The sequence below is a fragment of the Ornithodoros turicata genome, chromosome 6 (genome assembly GCF_037126465.1).
Source record: "Ornithodoros turicata isolate Travis chromosome 6, ASM3712646v1, whole genome shotgun sequence".
In the NCBI taxonomy this organism is placed as follows: Eukaryota; Metazoa; Arthropoda; class Arachnida; order Ixodida; family Argasidae; genus Ornithodoros; species Ornithodoros turicata.
In genome coordinates, this window is record NC_088206.1 from 41875032 (window position 1) to 41894207 (window position 19176).

General features: G+C 44.3%; 1 protein-coding gene and 1 long non-coding RNA gene across 2 annotated transcripts in view; one reads left to right on the forward strand and one right to left on the reverse strand.

Annotated features, from left to right (window-relative positions):
• Positions 1–19176, reverse strand: part of LOC135397915 (uncharacterized) — a 420422-nt gene that overhangs the window by 230501 nt on the left and 170745 nt on the right. The gene's annotated exons all lie outside the window — the stretch shown is intronic.
• On the forward strand, positions 2330–2613 carry LOC135397910 (uncharacterized). The gene is made up of 3 exons (XR_010423872.1): positions 2330–2356; positions 2433–2489; positions 2566–2613. It is a non-coding gene; the product is annotated as an uncharacterized LOC135397910 (long non-coding RNA).

A 19176-nucleotide genomic window follows, 5' to 3' on the forward strand; every position in this document is an offset into this window, starting at 1 on the left:
TGTGAGGTAAGACACTCGTTCTGTATTAGCTCAAGTGGAACGACACAATGAGTTGCAGATATTGACGCTGATACCACTTCTTAAGAAACGAAGCTTTCTCGAATTTTCACCGTTGTGTGCGTGCGGCAACGCCCCCTCTTTGGTCCCGACACGAACGCTTAAACAAGTGATATCTTCAGCGTGCATGTTATAAAACGTGTCAGCGATAACTCTGCTGCTCGATGTGTTACCTGCACAAGTAGCTTGATGACGTTTGATACGTACGAGCTCTTGTATAGCGCTTACGAGTATTTTCGACCCTAGGCACACTTTGACAGCAGTCAGTTCGAGTCGCATCGGGGTGACGGCTGGAGAAAACTGAAGCCAAACGCCGTGCCCACCATTTTCGCCCACACTGCTGTTCGTGTCACAATGAAACCGCCAAAGAGTCGGTTCAGCCCCAGGTATGTATTGATTGCATCAGCGTGATCAAGCTTCTTTTTCTGGCTTCTGGTCAGTTATTTATTTGCTTATGCTGCTTGCAGGGTATAACAGTGCCGCTGAGAGAGGACGCAAGCACTGCGTGTGAGTCTACCTCAACCTCATAGGTGAGTCTAGAACAGATAGTGTGCTTGGACAATATTTTGGCATAGGTTCATTCACAAGGAAACTTTACAGGCTGGACAGACGTCTACAGAGACAATAGGAGGTGCACCCGCAGTTTTGCTGATGAAGGAAGGCTCTACGGTGAGTTGTGTGGCCAATTAAGAATTACTCTCATATGCCAGTGCCCTCATATCAGTGTTGTGCCCGTTACCGAAATATGGTATCACAATACCAATATTTGTTACTTGACTAAAAGGTATCGAAATACTGCTATCGATACTACTTTGGTGAAGTATCGGAGTAGCGCTACCATCACTACAAAGAGTACCGGAATACACTGCCCGATACCTTTGTTGGATACGAAGATGATGCAACATAGAAAATCTCCCTTACTTGGACACCCCGTTTATATAACAGCAAATTGGGAGAAGGCAGTTTTGCAGTAAAAAGACAGCATATTTATTATAGCTCAGAGTCTTTGCTTGACTTTTAGCAATAGCTGGTTCTGACAGAGGCCAATATGGCAATTACATTACTTCCGCACCCTCTTTGTCGACCTCAACTCTTTGGTGAGCGCAGCGTGGTTATTTCCTCCAGGTTCGAAAAAAAAATTAACACGTGTTTGGTATAATTCCCGTTACGGAGGATGTAGGCGTGTCCACAGGCTTCTTGTCGAGCGCTAGGCGGATCATTGACTACTAATAATAGTAATAAATATGGTCGATGAAGAAAAGGTGGGGCACTAAAAAGTACCTGTAACAGTACGGAGGTTGCGTTACCATAAATTTGTAATGGAAATACTTTTCCAATGCAGATTTTAAAAAGTATCGCGAGCAGCACTCAAATACTGAAAAATGTATCGATTACTGTAATGGCATTGCATACAACACTGCCTCATACACACAGCCCGTGCAGAAGAGAGAGCTCACCACCCAGCAGACAACTTCAGGCTTATCAAGTACAGAGCACTTCCCGGTGGGTTCTATTCATAGTAGTGATGGCTCTTCTGTTGTGCAGATACTTGTGCGCCCATGTTTTCCACATGCAGTGTCAGACATGACTGTGCCAGAAAAGGAGTGCACTATGCAGGACACAAACACTCCTGATGCCGTACAGGACCTTAGTACTTGCAGCATTGAGCTCGAGGTATGTTCCACAGGAATCATTTAATCTATTACTGAATATTCCTTAATTGAGGTTTTGACACAGGCACCAGACAGCCCATCCCAGGTTGAAACACTGGAATACTCACTGAACAGCTCTGCTGCACTTTATCCTGAGGTAAATATGTACTCTGGTTGTGTGAAATATGATTTCATTTGTCCGAACAGGTTCCTTTATGCTGCATATGCTGCATGCTTTTTCATGTGACACATTTTATTTGTTGCAGGCACCAGAGAGCCCACTGATGGTCGACACACTGGACAGTTGTTCACCCACATGTCATCCAGAGGTATATGTTCATTGTAGTTGTGTAACTGTGCTACCAGATGCATATCTGCTACTCCGCACTTCATGTACGTTTTTGCTTCTCAAAGCCAGACAATATTAATTAAGTTTCCTTTTCTGCCTATAGGACACAGATAAACAGGCCTGTGACAGTTCCTCCCAGCCAATGCATGGAGACACTGCAAACATCTCACATGTAATTGGTTCTCACACCACTGAACGCTTTGTTGACAAGGCTGCTTCTCTACAGGTTTTGCACGAGCAAATGTGTGACCCTTTGTCTGTGTTGTCCCGAGACACTGCCATGCCAATTGACGTCATGGTAGGTTTTGCATTGCAATGTGTGTAACGTAGCTTACATTGGGCTCTTTCAATGAAGTATCACTTGCACTATGCAGGACACCAACGCTCCAAATGCCGTACAGGACCTTAGAACATGCACCATTCAGCACGAGGTGAGTCCATATGGTATGTTCCATAGGAGTCGTTTCATCGATTACTGAATATTCCTTAACTGAGTTTTTGACACAGCTACCAGACAGCCCACCACAGCTTGAAACACTGGACAGCTCACAGAACAACTCTGCTGCACTTTATCCTGAGGTAAATGTATGCTTCTGTTGTGTGAAATAAGATTTCATTTGTCCAAACAGTTTCGTGTGATTCATTGTTTGTTGCAGGCACCAGACAGCCCACCCCAGTTTGAAACACTGGACAGCTCACTGAGCCATTCCCCTGCACTTTATCCTGAGGTAAATGTCTTCTTCGGTTGCGTAAAATATTATTTCATTTGTCCAAACAGTTTCCTTTACGCTGCATCTGAATTTTGCATATTTTTCATGTGATACATTTTACTTGTTGCAGGCACTCGACAGCCCACAGCTCGTTGAAACACTCGACAGTTGTTCAGCCACATCTCCTCCTGAGGTATATGTGTATTGTGGTTGCATAACTGTGTTACCAGATGCATATCTGCTACTCTGCATGTCAAGACAGACATATGAGGCCCATTACTCCAATACGTTACATTTCCACTCTATGCAGGCAGCCGCTGGTGATGAGCAGAGGTTGCTCCAAAGAATTGCAGAGCTGGGACGCCAGTGTCGCAGAGAAAAGAAGAAAGTCGGGAAGCTGCAGGAAGAGAAGCAAAAGTTCTCCGAGAACCTTAGTTCAGTATGTAACGAGGACCAACTGGCATCACTTTCACCGTCTAGCAATCGTGGGAGCCAGTGGTCAGAAGAAACGATAAAGAAGGCCCTGCAACTGCACTTCTCCTGTGGACGCACAGGATATAGCAACCACCTGGATCAAAAGCTGCCAGTCCCATCCTCACGGACACTCAGACGCAGAGTTGAAGGTAAGCATTCTGATATATGATTGAGTCCAAAATAATGGAGAGCAGGAATCTAAAGAAGAAATGCGTATTTGACCAATCTGTGTGAGCTTGTCTATCTGATAGCCATTTATGCTCATCACTAATTACTTTTAATTTACCACAGCAATCAAGTTTAATCCCGGAATTCTTGACGAAGTGTTCAGCCTGCTGGAAAGCAAGGTGCCTGGCCTCAACGTTCAACAAAAATGTTGTGTCCTCATGATAGACGAAATGGCGATTCAACAACGGATGGAATATGACCCAAGCGCAAGCTCTGTGCGAGGGTATGCTACCTTGCCTGTCCCAGGCAAGCCATCCAAGACACATGCAACGCATGGCCTAGTATTCATGCTGTGTGGTATCTCAACATGGTGGAAACAGGTGGTTGCGTACCATTACAGAGGTAATTTTGCACTTCTGCTTGTGTCACTACCTTTCATTGACAGGTTTCATAATTAAAGCCTGAGGTTTTTGAGGATATGGGGTGCTGAAAGCTTACGGAGCATGGATCGAAACCCTATCAGGTAACGGGAGGTAATTCAATAAGAAACAGATGGCTGGGGGCTTACCGAGGCACCCCTCTGTGAATGCGTCAGCTCCCGTTCACTGCTAGGGTGGCGCTCAGAGGAAGAAATACGCCAATCCATGTTTCGCAAACTTGTTCAGCACTGTGCCTGCTGAAAATCAATTTTTGGGTAGTAATCGTGTAGTTTCAGTATTCTTCAAGCGCTTCTCATAATGATCTCCGTAGCCATAACTTCAGTGTTTTTGTGCACGCACTCCTGCAGGTGATTCATTCAGCGGTGTTGATGCTGGTAAGGTCACAGTTGACATAATTGAGACCAGCTCCGGTGGCGCAGCTTTAACGCGTGCGCTTGCAGACTGGGAGGTCCGCGGTTCGAATCCGCGGGCCGGCTGTGCCGTCTGGGGTTTTTCCTGGGTTTCCCTCAGACGTGTAATAGGCGTATGCCGGCACAGTTCCCCTGAAGTCGGCCCATGGACGCAGCTATCCTCCCCCCGAGCGGATTCCGCTCGGTCTTCCACTTCACCCTTTCCTCTCCTCCTCTCCACCACATTTCCCTTCCCGAGAAACATGCCGCCTAATCAGGCAGGCAGACCTCTCGGGTTCCTCCCAACGACACTCCTCCTCCTCCTCGACATAATTGAGAAGTGCCACAAGATCGGCCTGAACGTACTCGCCATCACCACGGACATGGGACCTGGAAACCGCTCGATGTGGCAGTACTTTAAGGTGAATTCTGAGAAGCACAGCCGCATTGCCAACATCGCTCAGCACCCCTCGTTTGGAAACAGACAGGTCCGCTTTCTTGCGGATGTTCCTCACATTGTTAAAAACTTGTGTGGACATCTCATCAATGGACAGTTCCTCATGCTCCATGAAGGCGACGTGAAGAGCCACAACCTGCCAGGTTCCGTGATCACCCTGGATCCTATCAAGCGTCTCGCAAAGTTCCAAGAAGGAAGCACATTCAAGTTGGCACCAAAGATACGGAAAGAAGTTCTGGATCCAAACCATTTTGACAAGATGAAGGTCTCCAACGCTATGAGTTTCTTCAGCCACTCTACAGCAGTTGCCTTCCGCACCATGGTCGAGGAACCTGGCTGGCCAGAGCAAACATTGGTGACAGCGTGGTTCATCGACCAGGTGAATCACTGGTTTGACTTGATGTGTTATGGGACTGAGTCGCCACAATACCGCAAAATACGAAGAAGCCCTGAAATTTCTGCAAGTGTTCATGGGCATGTTTTCCCGCCTGAAAATTGGAAACGGGCACTACAAGCCATGCCAGGCAGGCGTCCTCCTCTCCACAACGTCCATGCTCGAGTTGCAGGAGCATCTTCTGGAAGACCTGCACTTCGACTTTCTGTTGACATCCAGATTTACTCAAGATACCCTTGAGAATTTCTTCTCTACAGTACACCACAGAAACCCGATTCCGACGCCACTAGAATTCAAGACCCAGGCAGCACAAACCCTCGGGAAAAGAATGGGAACGCAATGGGGGCTTCGGCTCCTGAACGGGAGATAGTGCCCGACAGGTTCCCAGCGGTGTGGGAACTGAGGAGGTAGAACATAAGAGAAGATAAGGTAGTCCCCCGACCGTGCCCTGATCATTTCCCGCTCTGGTCTCCTTTTGGTCATGTAAACAATAATATAGGATCGTTCCCCGATGCTGCTCTGATCATTTCCCGGTCTGGACTGACCTTGGTCATGTGACCAAAATATAGGATCGCTCCCCGAAGCTGATCTGATCACTTCACGATAATCAGTGACATGACCGGGGTGCAGCAACGGATTTCTCTTCCCAGACAGTCAGAGCCGAGTGATGCAATCACATAACCGACAGTTTCGAATCTGGCCAATGATGTTCCTCGATCATCCAGCCGTGTTTGCACTGTTGGAGTCCCCGTCGCTCTCGCTGCGAGAAACGAATGTATCCGGCCGTGCTCCCGAAACTTTTGAGGAATTTCAACATTTTTAAGCGATTCATAGAGTGGTAAGTGCTATTTCTTTTTGTGGTATTCCTCGCATTGATAAATGTTACTCATAGATGCTTTTCAACATGAGTGACACCGTTCTAGAAGGCTTCTCTCGAAACTTAGCATCGCATAGTTTCGATTTCAGTGATCCATTGTGGTTTATGCGTTGCTTTTAGGATAATGGACTCCGTTTTGGTGAAAATATGGTTCAGTAAAGTGTGGAATCGTATGTATTGTTTATCTGACATCAAACCAAATGTAACCATTTCTCAGGACGACTGCGTGCTGCAGCTGTGCTTTTCATCTCCTGCGTGCGTACAAAACGGGAATGCTGGAGGACTTCAGCTCAAGGTTCGTTTTTGGAGTTATTCTAAATAAAAAGAAACGAAAAAGGAACCTCCGAAGTGAATAAAATATTCCGCTTTAATCCGTTTGCGTACTGTGATCGACACATGATATGTCAATTTCTTTGAAACTGTGAGTGAATGAAAGCTATCCCGACCTTTCATTCAGAATGTCATGCTGGACCACTACAAGAGCGTGCTTAAAGGAATCAATGCCTTGATGACGGTATCACCGAAGTGCCCACCACCAGCTCTCTGCCTCAGAGCCAGTGATGATGGTCAAGATTTTTCTAGTGGATCTTGTCATGTCATGCTGAAAACTGCAAGTTTGGCTATTTGGTCTGTATTCAGTAACGTGTGCATCATGTGGTGTGGTGTACTTTTCTCAGTGTAACCCTGACCTCGAGCTATCTTCCACTTTCAGAATCCACCCCGCACTTCGGTTACAACACTATGAGCCTATCGCGCTGTGATGATTGCTTGAAAGGAATACAGTCTGGTATGCTGTGTTGTTTTTCTTTTAAAAGACCTTCAGGTATCCATAATAAGAGGCCTTCCTAGCTAGAAAGCCATAAGAAAAGGCATCTTCTTGATACATTAATATTTCTCCTAAAGACAAGGGTACGAGTCACACTACAAGTGCCATACTGCACTCTCAGAAAAAAGGGTGGACCTTTTAGGAGGTAATAGCTGTCGCATATGTTGTGCCTAAAAGGTTGGAAAGTTCTACCTGCTACCTCACTCTCTGCCACGAATAATAGGGTTACCGCTTCTGATCCGGTGAGAGAGGGGGGCGTACACCTTTTTGTTGTAATTTGGATGGATGGTAATTTCTTTTACCACCTTTTTACACCCCTTATCATGTTGGCTTAGGAGGTAACTAAGGAAGTTACCACCTTCTCACGCCTTTTTTCTTAGATTGTGGTTCCCAAATTGTGTGTATATATGTTGTCCTCGTATTAGCAAAGGTGCGCAAATATTTCTTCTATTTTCTTAAAAGAAGGTATAGAACGATCATGACACATGTAGTACGGATTCTCAAGTTGTTCATGTGTTCCACTCGTTACCAGTAACTCGATACCGTAACTAGGCTACTCGGCTTAGCTATTTTCAGTAACTTTTTGCGTAGCTCTTTGCTTTTGGGCTCCAGTAACTTCTTGAGGAGCTCGTTCCTTTCCCTTTTTCTTTTGTTTCGGGGGTGGGGGGTTAGGTTCGTCAAAGTAACTTGAAGGAAGTTCAAAGTTCCTTTTGTTCGATCCTGGTCTACAAACATCGCAGGCTGAGTCCTCCCTCCATGACTTGAGATGAAAGATGGCACGTGCAGAGCGCGACTAACTCCGGTTACACGGTGTTGTTACACGGTGAATGTTACAAATTATGTTTTAGCCGAGCATTAGGAAGCTCAGGTATGGCGCATCTTAACGATAAGAAGTGTATTGATAATGATAGAGGGCATTGAGTAGCAGGACTAAAACTTGGCACAGTTCTACGATATGTATGTACCCAAGCAGCACAATGTACTGAAAGTCGAGTGCAATAGGGGTGGACGGTATGTGTCTTATCGATGTTCCTTGGTTTCACGAGTCTGGTCAAGGCCTTCCACCTACCCGTCCACCCCCATTGCACCCGACTTTCAGTACATTTTGCTGCTTGGGTAGGGGACAACTCGTAGAGCACAAACTTGCTTTGTGCTCCTTTTTCATGTGCCTTATTACGAGATTAAAATCATCAAATCCCTTCCTAAAGAGGCCCGTAAATGTAGGCTTCTTTTGTCGTAACAGATATTTATATCATTTTTGTATATCAAGACTATTTTGAAACATCTTGAATCGCCCATTGTGACAGCAAGGTCTGAATTAACTATACAGACAGGTCAAGAGCTGAAAAGTATATATATTGAGTAGCAAATAACTTGAAGGTAACCTGTTACATTTCTAAAGTAGCTTAACTTCACGTCAATTTTCATTCGGACGGTTTCACGTCAGTTCAGGCAGAGAGGTCCCATCGACCTCCTGGGTCTTCAGTATTTTTGATATTTATAAGCTTGTCGTATATTATGATCAACGTTTTTGCCGAATAGCTTTCATGCAAAAAAATCGAGAAAATCCTGCCCTGAATTCTGATGTTTCAGTTTTGCCGTGGTTGCTGTTTTATTATGCCTACAGGCCAGCTGTCAGAGAGCAAATTTTAGCGCGCAGGTGCAAAGCTGTGTGCTATAAAAAATGGCGAACATGCCCTCTCGCGCACTTTTTTTCTAATTTCAACGCCTGATATCTCTGGCTATAGATGTCCCTGATCCTAATACTTGGTATCAGCACACTCATCTTTTAATGCTCTTTCATCTGATATATCTATCCCGCATATACTTCCTAGCGGTATGTGCTTAAATAGGCAAATGTTTAGGCATATTTCGAAATAAACATGGATTTTGCGCGTGTATTTCTCAAAAAGGTCCCACTTCATTTCGTATATATTTTGCCAGGATATGGCCCGATGTTAGGCCTTTCATCTAACGCAAAAACTTCTTCTCCAAAGGCGTATACTGCTGATTAGCGCGTTAAAACGCGGCCCCACTGCGTACGAACGTGTCGGAGATATCGACAGTCAGAGCAAGAAGCGTCGAAGTTTGAACAAAACTGCGCGACAGAGCATGTTCGCCGCTTTTTATACGATACAGTGCTGCACCTGTGCACCTAAATTTACGCTCGGAGTGCTGGCAGGTAGGTATACTAAAGCACACAAAAAATGCACTATGATATCTTGTAGAACTCAGGATGTATACACGTGCAAACACGACAAAATTGCAACAATCGAATTCAGGGCTGGATTTCTCGATTTTTTGCACGGAAAGTATTCGAATGATTAATTTTACCAATGTTGATCATCATCTGCGATGAGCGTCTAAATATATATGAAAACTCATGAAAATTCGGAAGGTCCATGGGACCTCCCTGTCTGAGCTAACGTGGAACCGGCCTACAATTATGTTCGGGCTAACCTTTTCAGTGGCTTCCATCTTTCAACAGTAACTGGTAACTTAACTGGTAACGAGTTCCAACTTCTATCTCTGTTCCATATAACCTGTGTTAAGTGCATATTTGTGAAGTAAATAGTACATATGCGGGACTGGAGGTTATATACTTTCAATGTAACACTCTTTCTTTCATTGCTGTTGAAGTGATGCATTAAAGAACCCATGTATTTTGTGACTATGATGCAATAAAGAGTTTTCTACAATGATATATTGATTTTGTTTTTAAAAATCGCGCAGATTAACTCTTGTTTGGGGGGTAGGAGGTACCCGCAAGTGTGCATTGGCTGCGCCTCGGGAAATCGTTGGGGTACGATACAGGCTGCCGATAACGGACCATTAACATCCCCGTGTTGCAAACCGTATGCCGGACCATGGTCGGGAGCCGACCTGGTCGGGTCGGTCGCCGCCGGCGCACCGACGTTGGGTCGTCGCGCTGTGCTGCCTGGGGATGTAGGAGAAAATAATCAGCATTTCGCAATACCTGAAAGTGTCCACAACAGGATCCTACGAAGCTGACGATGGAATATTTTTCTTGGCTGATTTTAACACATCGAAGGAAAATCAAGTTCCACAACCAAGCACTGATCTTGACAACCTTCTGCACGGAAAGCCACATCTCACAAAAGCTGAAGAAAGTGCGTTCTTCTGTTACTGTGGGTACATTGCGTCACGTGTCCTGAAAAACAATGTGACCTGCAGGGAATGTGAGAGTGGCCTCACAGAAAAGCCCAGTAGTACCTCAGGCGTGCACATTTTCACCAGTTTCACCACCAGTAAGTGCTTCAAGGAAGGTGCACTGATGTACCCGTCTCCAGCTGTGTACGACATGCTCCTCCTTTATGAAAATGTCTTCATAAAGACAATAGGAAGTTGCATGGACAAGGACAATATCCTCTGCACCTTGTATAGTGCAATGCTTACTGCTGCAAAACACGTGCCACTCACAAACTGTCATGGTGTGAAGGACAAGATCATTCGCCGGTTTTGCCATGCACGTTTACAGCTGCGCCTGTCTGACCTGAGCAGACAAATTAACACTAAAGTGAGAGACATGGGCAGCAAAAGCATGTGCGCATCACGTCGACAAAAGTGACGCATAACACAACAATGATCGTTGGTCTGTAACCTCAGCCATGTTTTTATCTTTGCAGTGACAGTGCACTTGATGAACGCTATTGTGCGGAATCATGATTATTTCCATTTTATTCATATGTTGCAGAACTGTGACAGTCTACAATTTTGACTTTGTGCAGTTTGACAATTTAAAGAAGGTGCAGTTTTCTTTTTGCCCATTTGTAGTGAGTGAACATTGGTATGTCCAAGTGTGCGTTTCAACTGGGTTTCATTTTGATCAGTGTTGTGTATGTCTCAAGTTTGTGCCTGAACACTGGATAGATTTCAATTTTGTTTGACTAAAGCTGGACTGTTTTCTTAGCGTGAACTGTATATTTTTAGTGTAATGTATACCATTGTTCCTCCTTGCGGTATCCCCACCTTGCCGTGGTGAGGAGGCTTGTGTGCTTCTGTGAATTTTTGGGCTAAGCCAGCCGTGGTTACACTACTGTAATTAGCTGTGTACTACATCAGGGCCACCCATGCTGAAAAGGCCATAGCTGAGGGGCCAGACTAAGAGGGATACATAAAAATGCTTGTATTTGGTGTGTAGTCTTTGAGTTCCTCTCTAACACCCACGTGTACGTTAGCATGCAAACAAAGGTGTAAGGACAGTAGGCAATAAAGTCTAATTTTCAGTTATTGCATATTACAGTAGTTGCTCATCTCGGTCACTGCATCTTTCCTGTCTGTGTCGTTTACTGTAATCTTATTTTTATTCGCGGTGTAATTTTTTGCGAATGTCGCGACCGCTAAAAAATCGCGAAAAATTGCACTCGCGAACACAACTTGATGTTTATCCCGCGAAAGGAAACAGCCCTGGATAAGCGAAATGAAATACTCGCGAATAACTTCGCAAATGACTGAATGCACGATTCGCGAAAAGAAATACACCTCGAACAAAAGTACGTTTAATGTATTTCAGCTCCCCGGCTCTGGGTTTTTTTAGCGCTTTTAATCATACTATCGAACCAACCATTTTTTATATGCAGTAGCATTCATTGTTCAGTGCTTGCGCGTTACCGCAGTTGCAACATGTCTGTGCATAACTCGCTGCTCTGTTGCAACCCATAACCGATATTGATCGGTAGGATTTGACTCTGGAGGAATAGTTGTGCTAAAATGTAGGAGACTTCCCTACTATACTTCTCTTGCGGTAAGCGCGGGAACGAGATAGGAAACCCGGAAAGCGCTTAATTACACCCGCCAGTAAACTATGGTCATGACACTGCCGCTCTCGCAACAACGATTCCACATTTGGTCAAAGTTGCATTCCGTCCGTGGTGTGCTCTGCGGGTACTCGATCCATTGTTGTGACAGAGATTCATACAATTTCAGAGGCACACGCTGTTCAAAATCGTTCTTTTACGGCGCTGCTTCGCTTGGGACCGTTACGGCAGTGCACCACAGCGCTTTTTGCAGACTCCAAATCGCTGCTTCACGCGTGCACCGTGATTCCTGCTTTACTGAACTTGAATGTTATCTCACTTAGTTAATCAGCACCTCTTTTATGCACGGAGCCGATACTTTTGGTCGAAAAAAAACTGATCACAAACCATTCTTCGAACGTTTACAGCAATCTGCTACGAAGCTCCGATTCGCAGTAGTCGCGGAATGGCGGAACATCCGGTTTGGAGCAGACGACGCGTCTGGCAAGTGACGCGTGGTCTGACGTATGTTGACGCAGCTCTAGTGAGGCTCCTCCCAATGGCCAAACTCTCCCTATATACGGCTCTGGGCGGAGCAGTTAGAGAGCCACCTTATCGGCGCTATATGATAGTTGATAAATGTCGTTCTAGCGTGGTTCCTGCCAGCTCGGATGGTACCCAAGGTTCAGTTCTTGGGTCTATTCTGTTCTCAATCTATATAAATGATCTTCCGGTGGACTGCTCTGTTAACATGAAATTATATGCGGACGACTGGGTAATTTTTTCAACTATTTAGAAACCTGTGCAACAGCAAGCACAAAATTCTGAACCTGTACGGATCAAAAACTGGTGCTCACACTGGCAGATGAAACTTAATGATGGAATGGAACGGAATTTTTATTCAAAACACACACATAGAACGATGTCATGAAGGCCCGTCTAAGCCCGAAGGCTTGTGTCGTAGGACCTGACGTCAGCACCGAAATCGCACACTATTCACACATGGAAAATAAAGTATTGCTCACTTATAGTACAGGTTCCGGAGGTATCCTTTCAACTCAGTTTTAGTCTTAACGTCAAAAATATCAGGGGAAAGATTGTTAAAGATCACAGGAATATAATAATTTCTACAAAAGGAGCCATAACGAGTGAACGGAAAGGGAACACTGAAAAAGCCACGACAGTGCCTAAGATCGCGCCTTGCTGTGAACCGCGTTCTGTGGGCGTCACTCCAAAAGTGCCTTGATACGACCGTGTAATCAAACAAATTCTGGAAGCGAGGAAGGCGAAAGCAGCTGAATAGCTCTGAATCAGATAACATTTCATGGCCGTATGCAAGGCTCTTTAGGCAGCTTCTCAGGATGGAGTTCACCTGATGCTTCCAGCTCTCACTGCAGTGGCCAAACACAGTGCTCTCGTACCGTAATACGCTGTAACCGAGGCTTTCGAGTATCGTTTTCCGAATTCTGAAGGGTGTATAGCTCCGTATATTGTATAAAACGCAAGATTTTTTTCTCAGCTTTGCACATACGTATGACAAATGTTCGTCCCATGACATGGTGCTATTAAAAGTGACTCCAACGTATTTGACAACATCACTGTATGCTAATAATAATAACTTAATAATAATAATAATAGTAATAATAACAACAATAAATGTGTGTATACAGGGTGTCCCAGAAAACGTGTCATTGAATTATAATAAAGAAACTACGCCACCTAGAATCATGCGGCCAACGGCATTTGTTCTTATTAGGTTTTTGCCCCCTTGTAAAGTTAATGTCATGTACCCCAAGTTTAATTATGCAAATATTTGCGAACTGAACTCAGAAATTTGCCAAGAAAGGTCACTTTTTTACCCCACCAATATGAAGAGCGTGACGAATTCACTCAAATTGATGACAATTGACAGTGATATTCACGAGCTATCCCATCGGAAAAAAATAGCCGAATACCATGCTTTTCGGAGCACCGGACCATAACGCGCGATGTCTTTTTGAGCGCAATCGCTAGCAGTCCGACGAAAGGAGGTTCCGAAGCCAGCCCACAGAGTGATAGTAGAAAAAGTAACAGTTCCTAAAATTGGGAGAGGGAAAGCATTATCCCAGCGAAAGTCGGACGTGATAAGCCATGCCTGCGTTATCTCTTCCTGCGATGCCGGGGTGGGCTGGGTTTCCAACCTCCTTTCGTCGGACTGACAAAGATTGCGCTGAAAAATTCATCGTGCGCTATTCTCTGCGACCTCCGTAGAGCATGATGTTCGGCTATTTTTTCCGATGGGATAGCTCCTGGATATCCCTGTCAATTATTATTAATTTGAGTGAATTAGACACGATCTTCACATTGGTGGGGTAAAAAAGTGACCTTTACTAGGCAAATTTCCGACTTAAGCTCACAAAAATTTACATAATTAAACTTACGTTACACGACATTCACATGAGGAGCTGGCAAAAACCCAGTAAGAACAAATGCCGTTGACCGCATGACTCTAGGTGGTGTAGTTTTTTTATTATAATTCAATGACACGTTTTCTGGGACACCCTGTATGTGTACTGCAAAACAAAAACAAAAAAACATTCCTCTCTTGAGTATAATTACACATTTGACGATGTTCCTCTTAATTTTGTTTTCAATACTTAAGTGTCACTTTTTCTTCAGACTTAAGTTGGAACAGACATATTGACGGTATCTGTACTGAAGCATTCAAACGGCTTTATTTTCTTCGCCGATCTTTGCGTTTGGCTCCTATAAATGTAAAAATAACAGCTTACAACACTCTGCTTCTACCTCTTCTTGAATATGGTGACCTTGTATGTGGCCCATACACCAAAGGATGTATTGATAAAACTTTAGCGCATCCAGTGAAAAGCTGTGCGTTTCATCTGTAAGAAATACCGTTCCTCTGATCGCTGGCAGTCCTCAGTGGCCAGTTGGGATTACCACAACTACAGATTAGACGTTGAATTCACCGTCTCAAATTTATGTGCCAAGTGATAAATAATGTTGTTTGTGTGCCACGTAATAGTTATATTTCATTATCAACAGCCAGGTCCACTCGTAATTCTCACTCATTGAAGTTAAGAGAGGCCCATTCCAGGGCCGACTGCTTCAAGTTTTCCTTCTCCTCCCGCACGATTCGTGACTGGAACGTTTTCCCATTTGGTACGGTATATGTGCCTACATTACCATCTTTCATTGACATGTTGCCGGATAGAGCGTTAGTGTATTTCTTATGTTTATGTATGTACCCACTCCTGTTACGGTCCCACTAGGGACCAACAGTATTGCGAAATAAAAATAGATAAATAGGGAGCGAGTGGTCTGGGCTATCCCACTGGTGCTTGGGGTGTTTCTCGAGAAGCATCCTCCTCCACCTCACGATAACCCTCCTCCGCGCATTCGGAGCGGAGCGTCTCTTCTAGACAAACACCCCCAAGCATGAGTAGGATAGCCCACAATGCTCTCTTCCTATACTTCTATTTAGCGCCGGACACAGGGGTGGCATCCAATGTATTGCTCCGTAGGTGAAAGCGTTCTGTACGAACGCAATGCATCCTGTACAGATCCTGGTCGCACGTCACAGCAAACGTCGAGGCACACGTGACCTTAAAGATGGCGGCGCCCGTGATCGGCGGCCAAAACGTTTGTAAACAATGCCGTTGTTGTTTCTACGCTGCGTTATGGATGTCTTTCGATCACGGTAATTATTTTTATCCGATAATCTCGTAGTAAAACGCGCAGTTTTGCACATAAGGCCTCGTACTGTTGACGACTTCCAAAGATGCGATGACGACCGCGCGTTAAGACTCACTGAGCTGATGCGATGTACTTAAACTAAGGAGAAATGGGCTACCATGTTGCGGAAGAAGCACCGCATAGTTTACGTTGGCAAAATATGTCCATCTCTTGGCGTTATGACGACGGAAATATGTCGGTAAGCGGCAAAACGACATGTAAACAAAGTCACATGACCTCAAAATGACGTTTTCTGTGACGTCCGACCAGGACTAGATGGCAGTTTTGCCAAAAACACACGCTTGAGGGTAGTTACAACAATGGCGGATTTGTGTCACCCCTGTTGCGCCGGAGCAGTCGGAGAGCGGTGGCAAGGGCCTGAAACTCGTCAGTTCCTTTGCGGGATAAAGTGAGGCGCTGCATGCGTTTGACATCATCGGACGTTAGAAAACGTCATAAATTGAACGGCATGGAGACATCCGGTGGCTAGTGATTACTGATTGGTTCCCATGAGGATGAATTCGTTTTCTGAGCGATGATTGGCCGTTTTCAAATTTGTTCGCGAGCGCTCAAACAGGCGACACATGGCGGCTGTGCCGGCTAGAACCGGCGTCCGTTTCGGACGGCTCGTGTTGTGTAGCTGGTTGGGTTGGACTCTGAGTTCTTATTTTTCCTGTTTAAAAACGCAAGCTGTATCATGTGAGTGTCCTCGAACAGTCACAGCTGCCAGGGAAGATGCCTACGCAACATTTCTGCTCTGCTTCTTGGTGTAGAAACTATTCGAGCGTCCGAACGCCTCGTATCCGATACCCGGTCAACGACTGCCGACAGGTAGGTCATTTCTCATTGCTTGTTGCCTTACAACACCTCATTCGCTTCGTGTATTGTGGATAAGTTGCTTAACAGTTACCGTAAATCGGGACCGGAATACGCTGTGACCGAGACCTACAGCGTAGCTTGCAGATACAATGGTAGACTATATTGCTTTTCGTGAAACAATATCATCTAAATATTATGATTAAATACCAGTTCACGTCGTACTCTATAAAGGTATGACGCTACTGTAAGTCTGATTCTCGGTGATTTCGCTCGACAAGTCTCGTCCGACATTGACTTAGTAGCTGTTCAAAGCCAAGTTTGTCAGGCTATTAGGCCTGAATATATCATTGTGAAGTAGCGCAATAAAAGGTATTTTCTGTACTAAGGTCGCTCATCACACCCCATGGGTGCGAGCTTCTCACAACCCCACCACCATTCTTATTTTTCGCGTTGAATAGCTCCTTTATTCTTTCTATTTACATTGCAACTTTCACATGCATAGCTGTATATCTGATACTAATTTTCATCTTGCAGCGAGCTCCAGTCCCCAGTAGCAGTCGTTGCCAGAGGCAGTCCGACGTTATCAGGCTTCTTCTTGCAACTTCCGGAGCAATATTAATGTCATGTTGTTTTCGTTACCGCAGTCATGCTGTGTACGTCTTGCTTGCATAACCGTATGTCGCACAATAAAATACAAAAGAACAAAGGAACAACAAAAGAAGGTGGGAAGCAGAGCAGAGAGGAGGAAAGTAGTGAGAGAGAAACGGATGACACGTGATTTACGTCATTCGCGACATAATAAAAAATTTTTAAAAAATAGGGTGGCTAGTCCACACTCATTGGCCAGCTCCGGAGGTCACGTGAGTTTTCAGCTACAATAGGTTTCTACTACAGCTTCGCGCCCCTGGCGGTGGCTCTCTAAGTGCTCCGCTAGCCGTCGCCGCTTTCAAGTTAACGTTGAAGCAAGCTGTACGAGTACTTAGCCATGGATGACAGTGTTGCAACGTTTACCTTCGATGAAAAATATGGATTCGAATTAAAGCGTATCCGTATAGCGGTACCATGGATTGCGAAAGCACCTGAGGACCGTCTGTTATTTTTATTCTAAATAGTATCCTGTTCCTGACGATTTTCTTTGTGCATCGTTTAGGTAGGGGGTATTAGCATCTGGCCACTTTCTTACTTCTGTGCGTTCTTTTTATTGTATATCATATAGAATGTAACCTCCAAGCTACTTCTCAGATGTGGCACCACTCCAACCACAGGTCGACACCCGAGGGATTAATGAGAAAGGATGAGTAGCCCCTGTCCGCTACTGTCTAGCATAAGACATTCTGAGTCACCTACAGAGATCGCACTGTACATTTTTTAGGTATGTACTGCATTTCTTCTGGAATAAGTGCTCTGGCGTCATCAGGAGCAGACATTGTTAGATAAGAGATATGCTCGTATGATACCTATGATATGGTATGTATAACTATGATCTAACCAATCTCCCGTTATTATGGCCTCGCTGCTATAAGTGCTGGACTGCCCGGCAATGAGGAAAGCAATATCGAGAGATGTTCCCTCCTGTCTCTTGTTGTCTACACGTGTACGAACAGAGGCTCATGCACGCACGCACACACAAAATAAAACTGCATATATGGGGCATTCCTCAATGATAGCCGTGAGTAACCCCTATATCAGTGCGTATCTTAAAAAGGCTATGGCAACTCGTTTGTTGCTAAATACTTTACCGAACGTCTGATGATTATGGTTTGTCCCTCTAGGTTTCTGAGAATATTAATAATAATATTAATTCGTGGGTTTACAAATATGATCATGATATGATTCATGAGCGACGCCACAGTGGCTGGTCTGTGGATTAATTTTGCCCATCTGAGGGTTCTTTAACGTGCACCGAAATCTCAGCACACGGAAGACTGTGTTTAACGTTCCTCGCGGAAGACGGCGTGTCAGTAGTATAGAAGTTATGTTAAACTACGGCCATGAGAAACTCAGACATTGCCACCAGGGCAGCGACACCGTCGTTCGCGTATTTTTCCCCGCGCGGCGCGTGTGCGAAGGGTTGTCCATGCGCTTATCGGAAGGGGGAGGGCTGCGTGCGCGCTTTCCCTCTCACATTTTTCAGCCTGGGCCACCTTCTTCCGTCATTTCTCTGCCTGGGACGACTTCCCTCACAATTTTTTCCCGACACAATAGGTGTGCTGTGGGCGGTTTACATGCAAAAGATAGCCATACACAAAAGTACAAGTGAAAATATATTTATTAAAGTCATTAGTGTCAGGAATTTTGTTATGACTCTGTGTGAAGCAGAAAAACTTACCCAAAAATCTGACGCAATAGCATTGAAGGGGTATCACAATTTTTATTAGTGATAATTACGCAAGTTTTCAGTTAAGCAGAAGGAGTAGCACATTTTAATCAAAGAAGATATTTTTAATCAATACGATTACAATCAAAATTAAAAGTTTTATTATAAAAAGTCTACCATTATTATACGTGAGCATCCTAGCGGACTTTTAATTACAAAGTTCTGACAGATGTACGTAACTTCATGCACAACAGCTAATATTCCATTATGACACATTTAATCAAAGACGATATTTTTCATCAATATGATTACAATCAAAATTAAATGTTTTATTATAAAAAGTCTAACATTATTATACGTAAGCATCCTAGCGAAGTTTTAATTACAAAGTTCTGACAGATGTACGTAACTTCATGCACAACAGCTAATATTCCATTATGACACATTTAATCAAAGACGATATTTTTCATCAATATGAATTATATGATTACAATCAAAATTAAATGTTTTATTATAAAAAGTCTAACATTATTATACGTGAGCACCATAGTGGAGCTGTAATTACAAGTGCCGATAGAGGCATGTAGTTAATTGTGGACAGGAGAGAACCTGGAAGACCATGGGACACGAATGACAAGAATGACACGAACACAAGAGGAAATAAAATCTATAACACTACATTTAACCAAAGAAGATATTCTTAATCGAAACAACAGACGAGGAGAATAATCTAACATTTTAACTATCATAAAATC